The sequence below is a fragment of the Mus musculus genome, chromosome 14 (assembly GCF_000001635.26).
Source record: "Mus musculus strain C57BL/6J chromosome 14, GRCm38.p6 C57BL/6J".
Lineage (NCBI taxonomy): Eukaryota > Metazoa > Chordata > Mammalia > Rodentia > Muridae > Mus > Mus musculus.
Window position 1 is genome coordinate 34986462 of NC_000080.6, and position 23613 is coordinate 35010074.

Sequence of the window (23613 nt, forward strand, 5' to 3'; positions counted from 1 at the left end):
GGCACCTCCCCTTCCTCAGACATGCAGTTCCCCAGAGAGATTAATTAAGAGACTACTAACAGGAACATGCCCCCATGTTCCCTGCCACAAACCAGAGCCTTCACTGTCGCTAGCTGACCTGAGTTCCCCAAATGCATCTCTTATTTGTGATTCTGGGCCTGAGGGCTATCAGAGTCCAGTTGCAGGGACCAAGGTCTCTCTGCTCCTGACCCCTGCTCTGTGTGTGCCATTGTTCTGTCTCCATGCCAGACTTACCAGCTGAAAGGTGAATTGAGGCTCTTGAAGAAACATGCTGAAAAGGTTCTGTCCTGACCCAGGCTCAGGGTTAGCTCTCCTTCACAGTCCTCTGGCTGTCTCTGCTTGAGTCCCAGGGAAACATGGGCCTCTGAGAGCCTACGAGGCTAAGATGAATGGGACCACCCAGGCTCAGCACAGCCATGGGGCTTGAAAGCCAGTGCTAAGAATCCCTATCATTTGGAGTACAGGGGAACGCCAGGGCCAAAAAGTGGGAATGGGTGGGTAGGGAAGTGCGGGGGAGGGTGTGGGGGGCTTTTGGGATAGCATTGGAAATGTAATTGAGGAAAATACGTAATAAAAAATATTAAAGAAAAAAAAAAAAGAATCCCTATCATTTGGAGTGGCATCTTCCAGCCCAGAGCCAGAAAGGGAATGAATAAAGGCCACTCGTCGTGAGTCTCAGGCTTCCTGTCCTCCTTGGCCTCTATGCCGATGTGCTACTTAGGCTATGCTTCTCCAGCATGATAACTCTTGAGGCATTAGTCTGGGAACCATGGAAGGCTCATACCCACAATGTGGGTCAGTCACACTCTTTGTACCCTGCCAGGACACCTATCTGGGAGGGAGATCCACACATTAGAACCTAATGGTGGTAGCCCATCTCAGCCATTACCTGCAACCTATTTCTAGGGAAAAATATGTAGGATGAATTATATTTGTGTCCCGTAGTGTATCTAAGGCAGCACCTTGGCCTCAGCTGCCCCTGGTTCCGCACTGGTACAGTACCAGAAAGGTCTCTGCCTTCTGGACAAGCTACTACCCTTTATCTACCACTTTGCTGCCCCTCCCCCATTTTCTCTCCCCAGGAAGCAGTGCATCAGAGATTCTGTCAGCTCTATCAGGAGTAGGGCCAATCAACAAGCCGTGGGCCAGTTGGGGCTGGTTGCTCTATGAGGAGGTCAAGGGCAAATGTCAGAAGTATTTGATTTTCATCACATAGGTCTAAGGTGCCCATCTATGGGCTCCCCAGTTGTCAGGATGAACTTGGAGGAAGAATGGACATATATCTCACTATTAGGAAGGGAGGGCTTGCACCATCTCTTTTATACTCATGGTATGTAGTAAATTCCAGGTAGGGAGAGCTGCTTTTGCATCTCTTCTCTGGTGTTATCCTAGCTTTGTCTTGCCCATGTGTCTCATTGCACACTTGCTAAGTCTGATTTTGGGGCTGGAGATGTTTTCTCCTTTGGAGGTTGACCTCATCACTCCATATCTGTCCCCTGATCTGCCCAGCGAAGTTAGCCTCCAGGGGACACATATAATACTGGGGGGGGGTGGGTAGTTAGCTGTTCTTTGCTCCTTGCTTCCTTACTGACCCTTCATAGGCCAAGGAAGGGACACTTAGCATAGGGAAGTCAGGGGCCTCAGTCGCCATAATGTAGAGATGTAAGAATTCAGTGAATGGCTATGCAGGCAGGTGTACTTGGTACAACCATTACCTGTATTTTGCCTGTCCCTGATTCTGGCACAAGCCGTCCAGGTGGGTGTAGTTCCATTCCTGCTTTCTTCTCCCATCATGTTCCAACACCATCTGAGCAGAGAGCCCTTCCTACTATCTTCACCCATTCTTGTCTTTTTTAGCACAGGTGGGGGAGGGGGGAATGGCGCCGTGGCAAGTCAGGGGCTTCTTTGCAGCTACTTGTCTGACAAATGGTTGCACAAAGTATTCTCACATGTCCAGTAACACACATCAGACCCGTCCAGATCCTGGCAGAAGAGATCTTTGTCTGTGTATGGAAGTGTGGCCTGACTCTTCTCATGCATAGGCGACTTCTTGTTTCTGAGGATTAAATCTGTAGAATTGGAAAGAGAAATTGGATTTGAGTGGTTCTTCATCTTACCCAAGGAAGCTCCTGAAACATAAAACAAAACCAAATAAGATAAAACAGAACATTGGTGGGTGTGAGGTCCCGTGATAAAGCTCTTGGTCCTGTAGCCTCCCTCCCCTCCCCACTTTAAGGGATGTATTTTGGTAGTGGGTAGGGAGAGGTGCAAGGCTCCTTTTCTGGGTCTTGGAGGAGGATGGAATTCTTGGACCTAACAAGGGACCTGTCATTTCACCCTGTTCCTGCCTTGTGATAACCACATTCTCTTTCTTTAGCCTGCCCTGGGGCTTACTGCTGAGAATAGCACCCACTCAAGGATCCTGGAGTCCAGAGACCCCTGTACTGTATGTTGCTGTCACCAGTACACAACTGTTGTTTAACACCCCACTCACATGTCCTGTCTCAGGCCCACGGCTGGATGTATGGTTTCCATCATTTAGAGCAGACCCAGCTGCAGCTAGCTGCTCTGAGCCCTTCCTAGGGGACTGCTGGCATTTTCTTTCTCTGAACAAAGTGTGACAATTGAAGTTCGTGCAAAATAAAACACACTTGTTTTTCTGTCTTCTCTATTGATTTGGGTTTAGCAGGAAGAGGTTGGATGTAATTTTTGTTTGATTTTCCTCCTGGTTTTCTACTGGATAGAGATGTTCTCATCAATTCTTCCCATCCCCGGCCCTCCAGGTGATCCGGCTCCTTTGTGGTCACTCCACCCCCGGCTGGCCAGTCACGTGGTGCTGGCAATTCAGCCAGCAAATTATTGCTGCTCCCCATGCTTTAGAAGCCCTGCCAAAAACAAGGATGAGGACAGCATGGCTCTGAGCTCTGTAGCATCCTGGGAAAGATACTATGATTGATGAGAGGCAAGCCTTCCAGGGGACTCCTCAAGGATCCACACCCTAGGGATGGCCTTGTCAGGTTTCCAGCCCGAGCCCTGGAAGCTCTCTCAACCAAGGCTCTTCCTATGGCTCCCTGTTCCCTGTGTGTATATATATATATATGTATATATGTATATATATATATATGTGTGTGTATATATGGTTAGGGTAAATGGCTTTCAGAATAGCCATTTCTCATGGTCTCAACCCCTGTCCCCTAGTGAGCTTCATCAATACTAGTTCTTCTTGTACTTGGTTGTCCAGACTCAGCTTCTTCTACCAAGTCACTTCACCAAGTGTCACGATTCTGTTTAGTTTTAGGCCACTATCTCATGAGCCTTCAGAAATTCCAAGCTACCTGAGCCTGCTAAGATGCTACTTCCAAACTTTCCTTCTAGACAGTCCCTGTTCTCGGTTCATTTTCTCATGCCAGCACCTACTCCTAGAAGTGTGACTCATACCCTGGTTCTTTGCAGTCCTAGGCTTTGGTGGCCAAGAGGAATGGACTTTTATGTGGCTTTGTTTTGTGGATTTTACTTTGTGATTGCTGATAGTGTCAGCTGACAGGTGGGAGACCTTGGACTCAGCTTTTCCTGAGAGTCAGCGGGGCAGACACTTTTTAACTAGAAGACCCTTGTTCTTGGGCATTTATGGAGTACGGTTCCAAGCCAATGTACAAATGGATATAAGCTTTCATTCCCAAAGAAGAGGCTTTGTTTCTCATGTGCTCAGTCTCTGCTGACAGTGGGCTATACCACTCTTAAGGAACCGTATTTGAGTCTGAATCCCTAGACTCCACAGCTCACTTTACCGCTTACACTCTGAGAACCCTTGGCGGGGCACTTCACCCCTCTGAGCTCTCAGACATAGATCTGTGAAGATGGGGATATTTATTCCCATCTGAAAGAATTGTCGTGAATTCTAAATGTATATAGTATATGGCTTGTGGTACATAGAAGGGCTGTGGTACTTGCTGTAACACTAGAGTTTGCTAAAAATGATTGTCACTGCTTAGCACATCTGGGCAGGAACTTGGGCCTGCAATGGTGACCACATGCAGGTAGCTGACTCCTGATGTCTCAACCTCCTAATGTTTTGTTAATCAGGCATCAAGCCCTTCCCTTCAAGTGCTAGAAGTCATCCACTGAGCTTTCTTCCTCTTTGTGTGATTAAGTAAAGTTAATATCATTGAACCTGAAGACATTTAAAAGTATCGATTGGTCTGTGTGTTGCAGGAGCAGGGGGTGTTGGGAAGTAGATACTGAATGAGGAAGGACAAAAATAGGGGGCCTGGATGGAAAAATGTATGGTTTGGAGGGCTCAGTACAGAAGAGTAAAGGCACAGAAGGGACAATGAAAGGACCATGCATCTTAGGATTCATCATGGGGTTAGCAAGACTGAATATACAAGCATGTGCCTTAGATGGTCTGACTATAGAAATCAGACCCACCCTGGCCTAATCTCCCAGTGCAGGGATTTGGTGCCCAGAGATATAGACTGGACAAGAGATTTGTCTATGGAGATGATGCTGATTATAATGGTGGTGAATATTATTATGATGGTGTTGGTAATGATGAGGGTTGTACTGTTTGTGGTAGTGGTAGCTAGTGTCATATGCTGAATAATTATCTACCGGGTTGAATAGTCTAATTTATCTAACTGTCATAAGAATTCCATGAATCTAGCACTGTCATCATCTCTGTCTTACATTGGACAATTTGCTGAGTTCCGCCCCCCCACCCCCAGGGGGGAATAAAAGGGGCAGTGAGGCTCAGCAAGTTGTCCCCTGTCAAGTTACTAGTAAGAGTAGAGCTTAGTAATAAACCCTGGCTGACTTACCCACTATGCAATCCTACCTTTCTCCCAAGCACAGTGAGTAGCCACACTCAGCAAGAGTATATCTTGTGTGGCAGACAAATCTCTAGGACAACTCTGTCTAACCAAACTATAACATGAATCACACGTGTAATTTAAAATTTAAAGTAAAAAGGAACAGGTGGAATTAATTTAGTATATTTAATTTTAGCTCATTATTGTCATTTGAACATGAAATTAAAGTTAAAAATGAAATATTTGGCATTCTTTGTTTTATAATAAGCCTTTGAAATTCAACATCCATTTTGTGCACATAGCCTATCCCAACTCAATTATCTCTAGTGTAGAAGCTTGGCTGCTGCCCTGGACAGTGTGAAGACCACTTGTCCTCTGTGTTCTCAGCGGGTACAGCCAGATTTCAGGCACCGAGTTGATTCCTATCTCTCAAATACTCACTCCTTAGCGGAATCTCCATCATCTCCCGTATGAGTCTCAGTTTGACCCTGTGATATTTCTTGTGTCTTCTGTCCATCTATGACTGTTCACAGGCTCCTCTGAGTCCAGGAACTTTAAGATGGGGCTGGAGATGTCCCATGGGACAGAGGGTATTTGAAAAGGTCAGAAATCAGGGTATTTGTGAGAGGCATCATAGGACAGGGGCACATTGGCTACTTCCTAAGGGGAAAGGTCAGGAGGTGTGTGAATTTTAAATGGCCAATTCCACCGATGGTCTCTGCAGCTGGTTTCCATTGAGTTGTTATACATATATGTGACATTGTTCACTAACCCTATGTGTTGTTAGAATTTTCTCCCTGGGGGAGACTGAGAAATGTCTACCCATCACTCCTAAGGACCTAATAGCTAATTAAAGCTTAAGTCTAAGTGGATTAAAGAACTCCACATAAAACCAGAGACACTAAAACTAATAGAAGAGAAAGTGGGGAAGAGCCTCAAAGATATGGGCACAGGGGAAAGATTCCTGAACAGAACAGCAATGGCTTGTGCTGTAAGATCAAGAATGGACAAATGGGACCTCATAAAATTGCAAAGCTTCTGTAAGGCAAAGGACACTGTCAATAAGACCAAAAGGCAACCAACAGATTGGGAAAAGATCTTCACCAATCCTAAATCTGATAGGGGGGCTAATATCCAATTCATATAAACAACTCAAGAAGTTGTACTCCAGAAAACCAAATAACCCTATTAAAAATGGGGTACAGAGCTAAACAAAGAATTCTCAACTAAGGAATACCGAATGGCTGAGAAGCACCTGAAAAAATGTTCAACATCCTTAATCATCAGGGAAATGCAAATCAAAACAACCCTGAGATTCCACCTCACACCAGTCAGAATGGCTAAGATAAAAAACTCAGGTGACAGCAAATGATGGCAAGGATGTGGAGAAAGAGGAACACTCTTCCATTGCTGGTGGGACTGCAAGTTGATACAACCACTCTAGAAATCAGTTTGGCGGTTCTTCAGAAAGTTGGACATAGTTCTACCAGAAGATCCAGCAATACCACTCCTGAGTATATACCCAGAAGATGCTCCAACATGTAATAAGGACACATGCTCCACTATGTTCATAGCAGCCTTATTTATAATAGCCAGAAGATGGAAAGAACCCAGATGTCCCCCAGCAGAGGAATGGATACAGAAAATCTGGTACATTTACACAATTACACAACTCAGCTATTAAAAACAATGAGTTTATGACATTCTTAGACAAATGGATGGATCTGGAGGATAACATCTTTTTTTTTTCTTTCCATTTTTTATTAGGTATTTAGCTCATTTACATTTCCAATGCTATACCAAAAGTCCCCCATACCCACCCACCCCCACTCCCCTACCCGCCCACTCCCCCTTTTTGGCCCTGGCGTTCCCCTGTTCTGGGGCATATAAAGTTTGTGTGTCCAGTGGGCCTCTCTTTCCAGTGATGGCCGACTAGGCCATCTTTTGATACATAGGATAACATCTTGAGTGAGGTAACCCAATCACAGAAGAACACACATGATATGCATTCACTGATAAGTGGATATTAGCCCAGAAGCTCAGAATCCTTCTTAGAAGGAGGAACAAAATACCCATGGAAGGAGTTACAGAGACAAAGTTCAGAGCAGAGACAGAAGGAACCATTCAGAGACTGCCCCACCAAACCCAGGAGTTGATATAGCTGTCTCCTGAGGGCATTTGTCAGTGCCTGGCAAATACAGAAGTGGAGGCTCACAATCAATCCATTGGGCAGAGCTCATGGTCCCCAATGAAGGAGCTAGAGAAAGTACCTAAGGAGCTGAAGGGGTCTGAAGCCCCATAGGAGGAATATCAATATGAACTAATCAGTACCCCCAGAGCTCCTTGCAACTAAACCACCAATCAAAGAAAACACATGGTGGAACATGTGGCTCTAGCTGTATATGTAGCAGAGGGTGGCCTAGTCGGTAATCCATGGGAGGAAAGGCCCTAGGTCCTGTGAAGGCTCTATGCCCCAGTATAGGGGAATGCCAGGACTGGGAATGGGAGTGGGTGGGTTGGGGAGCAAGGAGAGGGGGAAGGGGATAGGGGATTTTCAGAGGGGAAACTAGGAAAGGGGATAACATTTGAAATGTAAATAAAGAAAATATCTAATAAAAAAAGAAAAGAAAAGAAAAGAAAAAGTTCAATTCCATCAGAGTTTATCTTGAGCAACAGATGATTTTATTTGGCTTATGGAGCATAGGTGAGGGGCTATGAAAAGGAGCAAGGGGCCCCTAAAGTACCTCTACTGGAAGGTCTGTACTTAGCATGGATTATATCTTCTGCATGGCTATGCAGAGAGAGCCCCCTTCTCCCTATATTTCCCCAGTTCATGAGACCTCTCTGAGACCCTGAGATCATATATGATTAGGGCAGAATTGTATACAGTGGGCTAGGTGGAGTAGCTGTTTATTCAGGTAAGGGTCCCATGACCTTCATGCTCCCTCCTCCTATGAGAGAATGGTCACGGCAACAAGAACAGCTTTGATGATATTTGAAAGAAGGCTCAGCTGAACTCATGAGTATGGTGTGCATTCTACTTGGAGGATAGGGCTGCATAACACTTTGATGCAGGTTTGAAATCAATGGGGCAATGTTCTGGCATGTCCTATCATAGCAAAGCCCAAGGGTCTTGGCTGTTCCTGAAGGACACCGTGGGAGGACTGCTGCTATTTATTAGGTTGGTTCAATATTTCAGGGCTCCAGCATCTTTCTGGAGACTCAAGGCAGCCTACCAAACAGCTGGATTCAAACTCTAACAGCCATCTTTGAAGTCAGATACCACAGCCCTTAGCAGTGGGTGGTCCTGATTGATGGTGAGGAGGGTACCACATACATTCATTGACATCTAAGTTGGGCTGGCTGTAGATGCTCCCAGGATGACCCACTTTGCTCCCTGGGCTTCTCATTCACTTTCTTCCATGGGGATGTGATAAGTGGTCCAAGAACATAAAGTCACAGAAGTGCCCCAACTTTGAGCTACCTATGGGAGAGGGTTCTGAAAGCAGACACCATCCACTAACACTCAGCACATGGAAGCGTAGTCACAGCAGGACCTAGGTAGCTCCTGTTGTGTGCTGGTCTCCTTGAGGGCCTACTGTGTATGTGGGCTGTCAGACAAAAAAAAAAATTTACAGGCGCTAGACCCCATGGAGAGCTGTGCTGAAGGATTCTTTGGCAGAGATTTAGGAGACTCAGGAGCCTTTGAGCACATGGCATGACATACTGCCCTTTATTCTGCTCAGCAGGAGTTAGTGACATCTAGGAGAGAGGCTGATGGTCTCCAGGCTACTGGGTGTGGGTGTCTGGATTCTCCTGTAAGAACTATAGGGCAGTACCTGGAATCTCCCCCCCCCCCCACTTCCTGTGTTAATATGAATAGCCTTGATTCTTAGCCGGACTCTTAATGCCCTAATGTCCTTATCCACAAAGGTGAGGTGAGTATGTCTCCTTAAAACTTTGTGACTAAGATTTGCAGTAGGTCCACTCTGGTCCTGCTAAATGGCCAACATTCACTTGGATTGACTGCCGTCCGCAGGAAGTCACTTGTGAATGCTGTATGAACTGTTTTTTCACTCTGTGTAACAAAAGACTTAAGCAAATGAACTCAAGGGGGGAAAGGTGATTTGGCTCACCTTTTGAGTTGAGAGGTTTCAGTCCATGGTTGGCTAGGCTGAAACCTTTGAGCATTGAGGGAGACACAGTTTCAAGGATAGTGCAGTGATCATTCCATGGGAGTGAGAGAGAGTAAGGGAGGAGGAGGAGGAGGAGGAGGAGGAGGAGGAGGAGGAGGAGGAGGAGGAGGGAGATGGAGAGAGAGAGGGAGAGGGAGAGGGGGAGGAAGCTGCAGCCTTTTTTTTTTTTTTCCCAGTCAGTTCCCATCTTTCAGCTCTTACCACCTCTCAATAGTTCATCAAACCTGAATCTATCATTGATCAGGTCAGAGTTCTCATGATCCAGCCACTTTTCAAAGTCTCATCTGTTGAGCATTGTACTGGGAGCCAAGCTTTGAACCCAGAGCCTTTGGTGGATATTTTATATTGGACCATATGTGCGAATTCTGCCCTACTGCCCTCCCTCCCCTGCTCTACTTGCTCCCTTTGCCTTTAAGACGAGTTCCTGTTTCCTGTAATTTCCTCCTTCTCCAGACGTCCCTTCCTTCCCGTTTATCTCCCTGCACAACAGGAAGAAGAGGCCTCCTCCCCCTATTCTCTCCCTTCCCCCAGAGCGCATCTTTCCCTGAGCAATTCAGGGGCCTTGAACATGTCTTCTGTATTGACTGCCACACTCCGGTCCTTGGGATGATCTGAATTCCTGGGATGGTGAGTTTTATGTGTGTGCAAGGCTGAGCTACAATACCCAATTACTCAACCAGATGGTAATCTGGGTGTTGTCATGAGGGCACTTTGCAGATTGGTCAGTAGCTCCAATCAGATGACCATATGTGAAAGAGATTATCTTTCAAAAACTGGGTGAGGCTCATCCAATCAAAAAGGCCACGAGAGGGAAATCTCCCTCCATTTCGCACGGTCAGTTTCTGCCCAAGAACATCCATTCTTCCAGCCTGCCCAGCAGCTGTGATATGTGAGGCACAGCTCATATGAACTAAATCTTCCCTGGCTTTGTTTCTTCTGGAAGCCTGGCTCATTTTCCATCTGCCACCCTCCTAAATGTCTCTGAGGTGCCTGCTACCTTGACCTTCTGGGGTGCTCTCTGACCCACGATGTAGGGGCTCCTTTCTGGGTGTTATTCCTGCTTCTCAAAAACTGCAGGGTATCTTTTCCTTTAACAAACCTTCACAGAACCACCATGCTGGCATTTGTTGCTTTGAATCTCTTGGACTTGTCTTACTATTCTTTAAGTGTCTTCTGCCCTTCTCCTTTCCAGAATGCCTGCACCATCACATACCACAGGTCTTGCACTTTATCTGCTTTTGCTCTTGTGGTTCTCTTTTGGCAATGGATGCAGAATCCCAGTGTGAACTGTCTCAGCCAGTGGGCAAAGAATGTCTAGGTTCTATGCCTATCGAGTCTGGAACTCTATACTGTGGCCAAAGTCCTGATTGGCTTAGTCTAAATCATATGACCTCTCTTGGCTCAGTGAGCTGTCTGCTGTGCATGGGGAACTGGCTGCTGCAGATGGCAGTTCCCACCAGAACTGACAAACTGAAAAGAATAAGATGCAGAGACATTCCTTTAACCAGGATGTTCCCAGAAGAGGAGAGATGTGCAGGAGACCATCCAACTATACCTGCATTCACTGCCTGTTTCTTCTTGCCCTGTTCACATTTCTCTAGATGGTGAGACTCCTTTGCAGTGTTGAGTGAGAACTCACAGATGGTTTCCTTTGGTCCCTCTGCCACAGTTCAGCTGGGCAGCACTCTCCCCTCCTCACCTCTGTGGTCTTGAGTGTCTGTTCTTGTGATATAGACTCAGTATATGCAGCATTTCTTCCCCCTTAGCTGCCCACACATGCCTTTTCACACTCCCACTTGCATAGACATATTTTCATAAGTATTATAGTTTGTCTCAGTTCCTAGAGCAGCATACTTGGTGCTGGGTGACTTATGAGAAGAGAGGTTTATTTCTCTTATTCTGGTTGATTGAAAGTAAAAGAGAAGCGCACGTGAAGGACTCCTTCTGTGACATCAAATATGGTGCATGATTTCACATGAGGGGAGTTCATGTACACACATGTGCACATGCACAAGATGTGTACCCCATGTTTGGGTGTATCAGAAAGCCTTCTCAATTGCTCTACATCTTATTTTTTTGGGACAAGATTTCAGATTGAACATGGAGCTCACTGTGTAGCCTGGGGTGTCAAAAACATGCGACTGTACCTGGATTTCACACGGCTGTTGGCGATCTGAAATCACAGGTCCTCATGTGTGTACAGCAAGCAGTTTATACACGGACTCATCTCTTCAGACTCTCATTATTCTTTTTCTACTTTTATCACACACACACACACACACACACACACACACACACTGTTTACAACTAGAGTCTGCATATGGAGAAATCACACATTGTGTTTTGGAGCCTGACTTAGTTCACTTAACATAACAATTTCCAGTTGTATTCATTTTACTGCAGATGTTGCAATTTCATTTTTCTTTATGGCTGAGTAGAATTCCATTGTGTATATGTTCCACACTTTCTTTATTCCCTCCTGTACTGATGGGCATCCAGGCTGGTTCCATTTCCTGGATATTGAGATTAGTGTGACAGTTAGCATGGGGTGAGGGGCAAGGCTCTCTGTGGTGCATTGACTTAAAGTACTTGAGGTACACACCCCAGGGTGGCACAGCTGGATGGTAGTGGACTTTTATTTTTAGCTTTTTGAGAAACTTCCACATTGATTTCCATAATAGCTGTGCCTGTTTATACTTCCATCAGCAGTAAGTCTTTCTCTCTCCTTCCATCATTGTCAATATCAATTGTTTCTCCTTTTCTCAATGTTAGCCATTTTCAACTTCTTCACTTTGTGTGTGTGTGTATGTATGTGGTGCTGCCCATGTGTTTACATATGTATATGTATATGCCATATGTATATGTATGAAGGCATACATGCATGCTTTTTTGTGCATGTGTGGTGTGACTGTGTGCATGTGTTGTATATATGTGGTGTGTTCATGTGTATATGTGTGGCACACATGTATGTATGTGTATGTATGTGGTTTGTGGATATGTAGTGTGTGTATGTGTATATGTGCACATGTGCATGTGTTTGTATGTAGGTGGGATGTGTGAGTGTGTGGTGTATATATGTGGTGTGGGTGAGTGTGAGCACATGTGTGTGTGCCTGTAGAGGCCCAAGGTTAATGTTGACATTCATTCACAGTTGTACTTTCACCTTATTCACTGAGACAGGGTCTCTCAGTCATACCAAAAGCTCGGCAATATGGCTAGTTTTACTAGCCAACTTATTCTGGGGAAATCCCTTGTTTTTACTTCCTTAGGTTAACTTACAGGTGGCTACCACACCTACCTGGCATTTACATGGTTTCTGGAGATTGACGTTAGAATTGATAATATGGTACATCAAAGAAGGCAGTGAGACAACTGTTGGGGGTAGTTGTAGAGCAGGTGCTTCGCCTGTGAAATATTTAAAGAGATACTGAGTTTGGAGTATGAGAGAGAATGAAGACCTGTGTGGCTGGAGGGGAGGGAGGAGTGAGAGGAAGCAGCTGTGCTGAAGAGCAAGGCAGGGGAAGTCACACCAGGTCTCAGAGGTTCAGGTCACAGTCTCTGGGCTTTCTAAGGTGGGCAGGCACCTGGTCTGCTTCTTGCTTGGAGAAGTCTCTGCTATGTGGACACACTGCATGGATCTGGCCTGGGAACCGAGAGGCCAGGCTGACCTGTCAGAATGATTTCATGAAGAGATGATTGTATGGGCAGGCCAATAGTAGTGATGGCAGAAGAGAGGGTTTCTGGTTATCTTTTGGATTACAGGTGAGGAAAGAAGAAAGGAAGATTGCCAAAGAGACATCTTTTCAGTTGGATGGTTTGTGATGCTGCTTCTATGGATAGTCTGTTCAATAGCTTGTATCTTAAGATATTCGATTATAGCACAAACATCCATGCCATAAAAGGCCTAGTTCCTAGTCTATGGCACCACTGGGAGTGGCACCCACTTTAAGAGGTGGGGCTTAGTGGGTGGTATTATGGCTATTAGGAATGTATTTGTTATTCTCAAGAAGCAAGTTTAGTTAAAAGAATTGTTAGATTTGTCATCAAAGGTATGGCACAGGATGAGAGGTGGCCAATTACATTGTATCTTTTGTCAGGAAGCAGAGTAAGAGGAAGGGTGCCAGCTGTCTTCTATCTAGTTCTATCCATGAATCCCTGGCATGGTACTGTTCATCTTTAGGACAGAAATTTCCTCCTCCATTAGCCCAGTCTTGAAGCTCCCTAATAGGCGTGCTGCCCAGGCATTTTTTTTTTCTTATGTGATCCTAAATCCTCTCAAGTTGACCAACAAAAGTCACAGTGATAGGAAGTTTGTCCTTAAGGGGAGACGCCAGTCTCTATGTTCTCTTGTTTTTTGACCATGAGGTGAGTGCCTTTGTGGTGCCAAGTACTTTTTTTTTTATTAGATATTTTCTTTATTTACATTTCAAGTGTTATCCCCTTCCCTGGTTTCCCCTTTGAAAACCCCCCCATCCCATCCCCCTTCCCCCTGCTCACCAATCCACCCATTCCCTCTTCCTGGTCCTGGCATTCCCTTACACTGGGGCATAGAACCTTCACAGGACCAAGGACTTCTCCTCCCATTGATGACCAACTGGCCATCCTCTGCTACATATGCAGCTGGAGCCATGAGTCCCACTATGTGTACTCTGTGGTTGGTGGTTTAGTCCCTGGGAACTCTGGGGGAACTGATTAGTTCATATTGTTCTTCCTCCTATGGGGCTGCAAACCACTTCAGCTCCTTGGGTCCTTTCTCTAGCTCATTTATTTGGGACCCTGTGCTCGGCTCAGTGGATGGCTGTGAGCCTCCACTTCTGTATTTGTCAGGAACTGGCAGAGCCTCTCAGGATACAGCTATATCAGGCTCCTGTCAACGAGCTCTTTTGGCATCCACAGTAGTGCCTGGTTTTGGTGGTTGTTTATGGGGTGGATCGCTAGGTGGGGCAGTCTCTGGATGGTCCTTCCTTCAGTCTCTGCTTCACACTTTGTCTCTGTAACTCCTTCCATGGGTATTTTGTTCCCCTGTCTAAGAAGGGTCGAAGTAACTACACTTTGGTCTTCCTTCTTCTTGAGTTTCATGTGTTTTATGAATTGTATCTTGGGTATTCCGAGCTTCTGGGCTAATATCCACTTATCAATAAGTGCATATCATGTGTGTTCTTTTGTGATTGGGTTACCTCACAAGTACTCTTTTGATGATGCCTTGGCAGAGTCCCCAACACTTGTGGCCTCCCACTCATGGGCTGGAACCTCAACAACACTGAGGCAATGGGAATCTATTCTTTTAATAAGCAGATTACCTTAAGTATTTATTATTAGCAACAGAAAACTGATTAACACAACCTATCCATATCTGTCACAAACACCTGGCATAAACAACTTTAAGGTGAAGGTTTATTATAGCAGATGCTTTGAGGTTCCAGTCCATGGTGGCCCAGCTCCAGATGAATCCATGTTCCAGAGAAATGGGAGTGAATGGAGAAGGCAGCTTACCTCCTAGGAGGTAGGAAGTAGGGAGGGTATGCCCGTGCATCTGTGGACTCTCTCCTTTTCTTCCTCTTATATGCCAACCTCTAATCTGGGGTTTGGTGATGCTTACGTTCAGGGCAGGTCTTAGTTAATCCACCTGGACATTTTTCTATAGACACACCCAGAGGTGTACTTTACAAATCTCTTAGCAACTTCCTAATGCAACCAAGGTGAAAAATGAAGAATCCTAAAATAAAAGAATGAGCTTATGGGAGATTTAGAATCAAGATTTCTGGCTGGATTGGGTTCAATGTGTATGTTTCCAAGTTGGTAGATACATCCAGAAGTCCTGGCAGAGCCAAGGATAGCGATTCAAGTTGGGTGTGGAAGGGGTTTAAAACTAGAGGACTGGAGGCTGTTGCTAGAGTAGGAAAGAAGCTAGTGGTGATAAATGACCCTAGACATACTGGGCATCCACTCCTGAGCCCTCTATAACTATAGATAACTATAGGTGTCTTGGTCTTATCAATGGAATCCAATCCTGCTGCACTGCCGAGGGAAGTGGTTTTTTGGTTTTTGTTTGTTTGTTTTTTAGCTCATGTTGCTAGGCTGTCTTCTGGGTAGCATTTCTTTCTTTTTTTTCTGACATCCCCCGCCCCCCCCCCCCCCACACCTTCCAGGGATAGACTTCCAGGAGTCTGAGGTCAGAACAGCCAATGAATCATGTGATGTGTGTGTCTTCTGACCACCAGCAGGTGGATTATATCTTTACAGACATCTGTCATGGATCCTAAACAGCCTCATCACAGCCCCTTACCTTCCCCCCTCTGTCTTCTCCATCTCCTACTTGCACTGACGAGTTCTGAGGACTGTTCATGTTTACTTGTCCCCTGGCCTAGTGCTGATGTGTGGAGTAGGAGGGAAGGGCAAGGATGTAGAGATGGGCTGGGGTTTGGGCCACATCTCATCAGAGTTGCCTTGGGTATCTGTGACCAACAGCACACAGTTGGATCTCTCTTTTCTCCCTGTGACAGGGATTATGATGAACTGCTCATATTTCATTCTTAATGGAGTTTTATTGCTACTCCAGAATAGAGAGATTGATTCTATATACTTTCTGGGGTGCTCGTTTCCCTCTAACCTGGAAATCACTATAATCACCACGAAAATTCTGTCTCAGCATCTGAATCTGCATCTCCAGTTTCTTCTGAGGAGTGGGTGGAAAAGGGAGCTGTGTGTTAGGAAAGAGCCCATTTGATGCCCTGATCAGAGGTTGCACGGCTGCTTCCTAGGAGAGCTGCAGGATGGCTGCCACCTGTCTGGGCTGAGCCAGACACTATGGGTGCTGAGTTATTGGTTGCAGGCGGGGGCAGCACTGTCCTGGGGCCATCATGAGCAGTCCCCAGTGTTCTATAAATGGTGCAGCTGATAATGCTGACTTGGGAGTCGGGGACCTTGCTGAGTGGGGATTTATTTATTTTTTTATTACTTGTTTTCCTGGGAGGTGATGGAGGTTGACAATACTCAGGGCTTACACACAACACACTTGTCCCTATCAATCAGAGAGGCGAAGAGCAGATGGTTTGGAATCTGTGGACTTGAACTCTGATGCTGACACTTACCTCATCCAGTCTCGGATTCTATTTGTGTAATAGGGACAATGACAGAACTCGAGTCAAGTGGGTCAGGGAGCACCCAAGGCTTGACACCATGTCCAACATTGCCAGAGTTTTCCCGTGCTCATCACTTCTGGTTGTAATGGATAAAGAGGCATGTGCTATGGTTCTGGTGTGAACTTGTGCACCAACCCAGTGGGTTCTTATCAGACCCAAGCTTCTGTCCTTGCATGGAGGATTGATTTCATTAGTTAATTTAAATCTTTTTCTATATAACCTTATAGAGCTGCTACTGTGTGCCTAGCTCAGTGGTTGGAGCTGAGAATATGTGGCCTTGAATAAGTTCCTGGATCACTATTTATAGATGCCTGCTGCTGCCACGATGTCCATTGGATACTGAGGTTGTCCCAGAAGTCAGGGGACCTTCTAGAGTCTGAGGTATAGATTACAGTTCCTGGTGCTTAACTGCTTTGCTTCTGGAGGCTGCAGAGCCTAGTGCACATCAGACCCCTTGAGTCTTAATGTAGCCTCTGGGCTCCAGTTCTTAGCTGTAGAGTAGAAATAAATACTTTACACTTGAGAGGAGGATAGGAAGAGAAAATGAATGAGTATTGGGAGACAGTAAAGAGAAACTGCTATATAAATGAGGGTTCCTTGTTCATTTCCCAAGACCTGAGCTGCTGGCAGGAAGAAGATATCCCTCTGGGAGGAGAATGGGTGGCGCTCATTCCTGCATCCACATACCCATCTCATGGGCCCCTCCCACTGACATTGATCATACTATCAGTGCAGTTGTATGCATCCTCCTTTGTGCCTGAGAGCAGCTCTGGCATTTCCAGGCCTTTCTGGGGGCCAGTGATGGATGGCCTCCTGTTTCAGCATGGCCTCACTTGTGGCAGACCTGGGTGGGGGCAAACAAGTGATGGATCAGCTTGAAGATGGTATTTTGGAAGGAAAGTTCAAATTATATTTCAGGATAATATCCTGCCACCCGGCCTCTACTCCATATCCCATTTGTAATCTAACCCAAGAGGTTCTGGCGGGAGGTAACTAGCTTGTGATGAATGGGCTGGCAGTCCCATTAGCCCTGCATATCCTGGATCTTAATTAATATAGATAGGCATTTAATTTGGGATTTAGGAATGTTTTTAAAGCAGGGCTACATGGAACCACAGGGACCCTCAGCTCCCTGTCTTTGCTTCGAGAGTGGCTTGCATACCTGGGCTGGGACATCCAGTCATATCTCCCCATCTTTATAGAGCTCCCAGCCTCAGCTGACCACAAGTCTGATCATGACCAATTTCTGTCATCCATCATCTTGCCTTCCAAGGCACAGTGAGGCATGAAGGTTCTGATTGCAAGGCAGCGCCTAGGACCAGTGGAGGGCTGAGGAAGGCAGAAAAGTCAGGTGCCCAACTTCATTCAGGCTTAGAGTCGTGTATGCATATATGTATTTATATGCATGTGTGAGTACACACACGAGAGAGAGAGAGACAGAGAGAGAGAGAGAGAGAGAAAGAGAGAGAGAGAGAGAGACAGAGAGAGAGAGAGAGACAGACAGACAGAGAGAGAGAGAGAGAGAGAGAGAGAGAGCGCTATCTCCGTGTACTACATACTCTGCATTCACCTGTCAGTTGAAAATATTCAAGAAACTTATAGCTATAAAAAACAGGTGCAGACTTTTTGGTCAATATTCCCTAAACAGTACTATGCAGCAATGATTTACATAGCATTTACAGTGTATTAGGTATTATAAGCAATCTGCAGATGATTGAAAGCATGTCACAGGGCATACACAGACTAAACAAAAGTACAGCTCTATTTTGTAGAAGAGATGTGAGAGTCTCAGGATTTGTTAATTCAGGGGATTCTAGAACCATTTCTCTAGACAGCATGAGATAGCCATGTGGAAGGCTGAGAACATGGAAGGCTTGGGTAGGATATGGGTATGTGCCTTGGGAGCCATGGCATACCAGTAAATGTTTGGAAAGAAGTCTCCAAGAAAACATGAAGCATCAGTGAGTAGTGTCAGTTGATCTCTGTGATTAGGTCCTCATGCCACGGCTGCTTTTGAGCCTGTTGATGTCACTGCACATGAGGATGGGGGGGGAGGAAGTACTGTTTCCTCTGTCAAATCTGATAGACACTCCTAGCCTCAGAGCACAGAGTAAAAATCAACAAAAGGTCTGGGAGGTGTTGAGCTTTGTATATTTGTCAGTGTTGTTTCTGAAATAATGTATTTAATTATAGGTTTGTAAAATTTAATTAAAGTGGTTATATTTGGAAGTGCCCCAAATTCTTGAAAAGTTAATGGTAGGGTCTGGTGAGTTGGTACAGCTGGCTTCAGTACAGTGTATGTGTGTACCAGTGAGTGTGAGCACTGCATGTATGTGTGTGTGTGTGGCTGTGTGTGGCTGTTTGTGGTTGTGTGAATGAATGTGAATGTGCACATAAGAGTGTGAACACACGGTGGAATATATGGATGTGCCTGAAGGGCTGCACAGTGTGAGGACTCCTTCACAACAGGACTAAGCTGCTCTCTCTCTTGTTTGAGTCTCTTACTCTTCTACTTGTTTCCTGTCCATAGGCCACATGAGCCATAAGCTGGCATCTGGATTTCCTTTCTCCTTCTGCACTTAGCTGATCTGGGGCAAAGCTGCCCGCTGTCTATCTGAGGGCTCTAATCTACCAGAGAGGAGAGTCTACTGAGTCCTACCTGAGCCATGGCCCTAGATTGCCATGACCTCTAGACTTCTGCCCTTCCACAGAACAACCCTCTGGGATGGTCTCTCCTCTCACCTGCCAACATTCTGTCCTCCTCTGCTTTAACAAGAGTGTCCCAGTGATGCCATTATTATATCCTTTGTCCTAGAGGTGTGCCCACCCCATCTGTCTGATCCTGGTACAGCCTGATGTCTCTTTCCTGATGAGGCCAGCAGGTGATTTTGTCCACTGTGCCTGACACTACCTACATCTTGCTTCTGGCAGAGAGATCTGTCCTTGAGTTGGGTATTTACCTGCCTCTTCAATGCAATCTTCAAAGACTGTGGTACAACTTTTGTGTCCAGTGAGTTCTGAGGCTCTCTGGTACTCTTCAGTGTGGGCAGAATTGGTCCGTCTTCAGTCATGGTACTTGAAAAGCCCCAGGAAAGGGGACTGGAATCTGTCAGCCTCTCCTTAGCCTTCCTTCCTCATTCTGGTTGCTGCTACCTCCTCCAAGGTGGGCTCCAGAGGAAACATATTAAACTCAGGTTGGTATAGGAGTAGTTATATAAATCTCATCTGGAAGTTAATGGTACTTAACTTATCACAAGGTCAGGAGGATGCTGTGTGGACAGAGCCACCAGGGAGCCAAAGTCCTCATAAAAGCTTCCTGCACATCTCCGGTCATGGAGGTCACATAGGCACAGAGTGGACTTCAGGTGACGCCACTGGCATTGCCATACCAGTACATCCTCTCCCTCAGAGACTTGACCCACCCTGGGCAGGAGGGCTGGCTTTGTGTGCCTAGTCTGTGTTGCCTAGCGGGCCACCTGATGTACTTTATATCCAGAAATGTCACTGTGCTTTGTCTCTAGGCATTACCTTGTGCTCATGCAGAATGATTCGTAGGTCACCCAGCTAGACCGTTGACTTTGTAAAGCTGGGATCCCAGGGGTCCTGAGGTCCTCTTGGTCTAGAGTTTAATCCCCTCTTGTTTGTGTGTAGAATTCATGCTCAACCTATAAGACCCACTCTTGCAGTTTCTCGAACGCTGTTTTGAGACTTTTGTTGATGGTAAGCAGACCCCTTCATGAGTACTTCCTGGCATCCCAATGCTACTGACTTTCCTGTCTTCAGTTCGGTTCTCTGAAGCTTATCTCAGGTTCTTGTCACTTTCTCTGACATCTGCTACAGAACATGACCTAATTGGGCAGTAGATAGAGTGTTGGAGAAAGCCTGAGTGAGGGATTGAAGTCAGAGTATTGCTGCTGGGGCAACAGAGATCTCTTGAGTAATGACTGGGGCACCCTGCCATTTTTGGGTTGTCGATGGTCCTGGGAATCAGAAGGGCCTGGTGTGTAGTCGGACAACAGCGCCTTTCAGGTCGGAAGAGGTGGCACCCAACCTGGGTTGCTTCTAATTCATCTCAGCTGGGTGTGCTGTTTTTAGTATCTTGGATTTTTCCTCAGTGGTAATTTACAGGACTAATGAGGATGCCATGTTTCGCTGTGTAATGGCAGTTATTAATACTGATCGCACATTAGCAGCTGGTAATGGAGTGGTCACATCTGCATCTTCTTGCCATTCCGGAAAGCTAGACTCCAGCATCAGGTCTCTGGGGAGTTCTGTTGAGCTTTGGCTGAGCCCTCTGGAGAACTGAGCTTGGGGTTGCCAGGCCCAGGTGCGCCTTACAAGGAGCAAGGTCTCTCCTGGGAGACAGCTGAAGTTGCACCCCGTTTCTGTTTGAGCCGGTGACTAAGCTGCAAAGTGGACATCATCTAGTCATTCCTTAGGGGTGTTCAGGCCCAGGTGAAGTCTGGGCTACACGTGGTTCCCAGATAAGCACAGAGTTTGTGCACCTTCCTCCTTCCTGTCACCTCTCAGGTGTCTCTGGCTTGCTGGAGAATTCTGGGTTTGAACTTCTATTCAGTCTCTTCCTTGCTGGATAACCTCAGAAGACATGAGGCTGTCACGGGGATGGATGGATGAAGTAGTCTATGCAAATTACTCAGTGTAGCGGCACAAAGTCAGACCTTAAAAAGCCCCTGCTGTGTACTAATCATCTCGGCTTGGTATGAAGAAAAGAGTATTCTATGGTTTAAATGGATTTTTTTTTTCCTCACAGCTCTGGGGTTTAGGAGTTCAAGAGCAAGGTGACAGACAGATCCAGAGTCTGTTGAGGGTTCAGTTCTCTTTCTGGTTTGCAGAAGTCTGTTTTCACATTGTGTCGACACACAGGGTGGGGAAAAAGCTGGATCATTGGTCCGGCCTCTTGTTTCCTATCAGGGCACTAACACATCACCATCCCGCCCCCCCTCCCCGGCTTCCCCACTAATCTTCCTCCTTCTTCAGCCACCAGGACTAGGAGTTCAACATGGGGGTTGGAGGGACATAGACATTCAGACTGTGACATGCCAGTAATATTATGCCATTGCTCCTTCTGCAATGGCACAGACACACTATTAACAAAGAGCAAAGATGTTTAGTTTAGGGTCCCTGGAAATGCATGGGGAAAGTTACTTTTTTTTTTTTGTGTGTGTGTGTGTGTGTGTGTGATCTTATTTAAGTTACCTAGAGATCTGGAAAAACATCCTCAAAGCACAGAGGTGGCTCATTCCGTTCTTGTCTGGTGGTATTGGAGAGTCTCAACCTTTCTGTCCTTCCATGTCCTCATCTGGGAAATTAGGTGTGATCGGGCATCATCCAGAGGCTGTGGGGAGGGAGACAAATGGTGGCTGAACAGCCTGAAGCTCCAGGGGACTATGTTTTGCCTCTTGGCCTCCACACCCAAGGGTCCTAGAGGCAGGAAGTAGCCATCAAAACTGAAGGCTATCCATTGGAGGTATCAGCTGGGAGTCTTGCCTCAGCCCCAGGGGACTGCTGATACCTCTAAATGCTGTGCCATCCATTATCCAACAAAGCCAGGCAGTGTCCTAAGCAAAAGCACAGTCCCTCCAGATCTTACAGGAAGCGCTGCTAAAAATCAATCCCAAATACCTTGTAAGTGAAAGGTGACAGGGACATCAAACTTTATTTGTGAAAATTCTAAAAATCATTAGCATATTATGGATTCTATAAAAAATATGATCTCACTCAGTTGACGAGAGGGAATTGCAAATCAAAGGCACTATTTATTGCACTGGGAATAAGGGGCCTTGCAGATTAAAAAAAAAAAAAGAAAAAGAAAAACCAAAACCTGATTGAAGGAGCCAGAAATCTGAAACATGAAAGACAGTAGCAGATAAATATCATGGAATTTTCTGCAAATGCTTCCCATCTCTGAACAGAAGTTGGTGAAGAATTATTTTATAAACCCATTTTCATTATAACATGTGTAAAATGCAAATCTTGATCATTATGTAAATTAGTTACTTGGTGTAATTTACTTAATTCAAAGCACTTAATGCAGCGTGGTATGTTTTTTCCAAAGTGCCAGAGTAGACGTTTATTTTAAATTGTTTTTAATCTTGATCTTCCATCCTGATTATTTAAAATGTTTTTCCCTTGTGTTTGTTTTTTAAATGGAAGGGAATAGAGCTTGGTGGGAAGTGGAGTGTGCTCTGATCAGCCAATAGCCTCTGCTGGCAGGGCCCTGGGCAGGGCCAGAGGAGACCCCGTGTTTGAACACAGATCCACTGCCAGAATACACCCCCAGGGAAAACATTTAGGCCTTCTTTCTTCCCAGAATCTACCCTCCCCTGGCTTTGTGGCTGCTTCTGAAACCTGCCCAAGCAGAGCCTCCTGGATGTTATTGGTCCTCATTAGAGGTAGAATTGTGTCCCCCTTTCTCAGAGTTTTCAATGACAGCTCTTTCCTTTCAGCTACTTTGCAACTCTGAAATTCCCATTATCACAGAGGGTAGAGCCGACCTTTTTAGTTTCCTATTGTGTCACCCGATTGTCAGGACGGCACCTCCTTTCCTGACGAGCCTCTAGAACAAGGGAGATGATTTGCTCATTTGAGAACCTTTCTGGGGGCGTTTCCTATGCTGATGAGAAGGTTGGAAGGGAGCCGACAGCGGGGACATCTGTTTTGTGCTGTGGCAGCTCTAATGTGTGCCTCTCACGGAAGCATGCCCAGCTCTCCTGAGCAAGGTGGGGCACTTGTTTGCAGAGTAAAAATGGCTCAGAGAGGTGTTGCAGGAGGTCAATGAGCTTGTGGGGCAATGGATTGGAATGACTATTCCGTGCACCTCTGGTTAGGGGATGGGTGAGGTGTGGGTATGGATGGGTTGATCAAACTTGGCTTCTCTGTGTCCTTCTAGAGCTCTGTATCCCAGGCAACCAGGAGAGAGGGCATTTTGTTTTGTTTTGGGGGGGGGTAGGTCAAAGCTGTCCATGTTTAGGGGTATGACATGATGTATGGGTACGTTAGGCAAGGTCTAAATCACGCTATGCAAGGCTGTCACTAGCTCACACTCTTATCTGTTTGGCAATTTTCAAATATAAAACATGCTAGTATGAATTGTAGTCACCATTTGTTCAAAGTGTCTCCTGAATTTATTGTTTTTATTTATTTATTTATTTTTAAATTGGAGGTTTGGCCCTTTCATCCATTCCCTCAGTTTACACAAATGCCAGCAGCCATCACAAGACAAATTTCTAAGAGTTCATCTTTTTATACTCCTTATATGAAAGAGACTACATGGTACTCATCTTTCTGTGTTTAGCTATTTCACTCAATATCATGTGTTCTGGATTTTCCTGCTTGTTGCAAATGACATGATTTTATTCTCTTTTTTCCTGTGCCGAATAGCGTTCCATTGTGAGTAAATGTTACACGTCTTTATCCATGGATTTG

The 23613-nt window shown here is 45.7% G+C and overlaps 1 protein-coding gene across 4 annotated transcripts in view; it reads left to right on the forward strand.

The window, feature by feature from the left end:
- Window positions 1-23613, forward strand: part of Grid1 (glutamate receptor, ionotropic, delta 1) — a 763385-nt gene that overhangs the window by 166459 nt on the left and 573313 nt on the right. The window lies entirely within an intron of this gene.